The sequence below is a fragment of the Manis pentadactyla genome, chromosome 18 (genome assembly GCF_030020395.1).
Source record: "Manis pentadactyla isolate mManPen7 chromosome 18, mManPen7.hap1, whole genome shotgun sequence".
NCBI classification, from domain to species: Eukaryota; Metazoa; Chordata; class Mammalia; order Pholidota; family Manidae; genus Manis; species Manis pentadactyla.
In genome coordinates this window covers 516,046-517,130 of record NC_080036.1, presented here as the reverse complement: position 1 = coordinate 517,130, position 1,085 = coordinate 516,046, and the positions used below count along the sequence as shown (strand labels likewise).

Genomic DNA, 1,085 nt, shown 5'->3' with positions numbered 1-1,085 from the left:
ATCAGTGACCACATTTCTCAGTTCTAATGCTATGACTTCTTGCCGAAAGGCAATTACTAATCTCATTTTCCAGTATTAGCAGCCAACAGCCTAGTAGTAATCAGAAACAGCAATCTTATCACCTAAAAGAGATGTGGCAAATCTCATACTTACACTCTCTTCCCTTCACAATCTGAATTCATTTGATGTATCTGGATCCCCAGTAGAATCAGTAGATTAGAAATGGGGTTCATAAGCATAGTGATTGGGTTTTCACCCTATTGTATGAGACATGCCTCCCTCAAACCTTGTTACAATGTCAGCTCTCTACCCCCGACATGAAAAATATATACATACATAGGGAGAGAACTTCTAAATGCAAGTATACTGCTGCCTAATAACAAATAAAAGAGGAAATGATTGTGAAAAAGAGATAAAGCACCTAACAGTATCCAGCACATCATAATTGCTCAAAGATATTTATTAACCTGAGTAAGAACTCAAGATTCCAAGAACCGAGTGCATATTAGTACTGAAGGAATCACTGTGACAGCAAAAATTTGTATTCATGTAGCCGTTGCTTTTTCAAGAAAAGGTCAAATTATGTTCAATACAATCTGTTTATGAAGGCATACAGAAACATGTATTCAAAGTGGTATAAAATATGATTTAGAAAGTATTCCATCAAAATGATTAACATAAAATTATTGGTGTTTAAAGGTAATTTCCAATTGTCTAGAATATTGGCTTAAGGGGGATATCCCTTCATACAAGGTAAATGAAGTACTACATATTTTGATATCCCTAAATATATCAAAATTGTTGATATATTCTCCTGGAACAACAAGGAGAATTTTTCCTAGAACTCCTAGGACTGCCTTCACCTATACTTCTAACACCAGTGCCCAGCATGGAATCGCCATGTGGACTCCCCAGGACTGTCTGCCTAAATGAGAGTTGGTAATCTGGAGGAGAATGTACAAGTTTAGTTCAGCAAACTACAAATACCTTCCCTCTTGTTTTACTCGACCATTCTGTGGGGCACCGGTATGCTGGTCGTTAACTCAAGAGATTAAAAAGTTGGTTATTCCTAAAATTTTCCCTGG

At 36.7% G+C, this 1,085-nt stretch overlaps 1 pseudogene; it reads left to right on the top strand.

Annotated features, from left to right (window-relative positions):
- The first annotated feature begins 207 nt into the window (after positions 1-207).
- Positions 208-318, top strand: LOC130681520 (small nucleolar RNA U13; annotated as a pseudogene).
- The last annotated feature ends 767 nt before the right edge of the window (positions 319-1,085 follow it).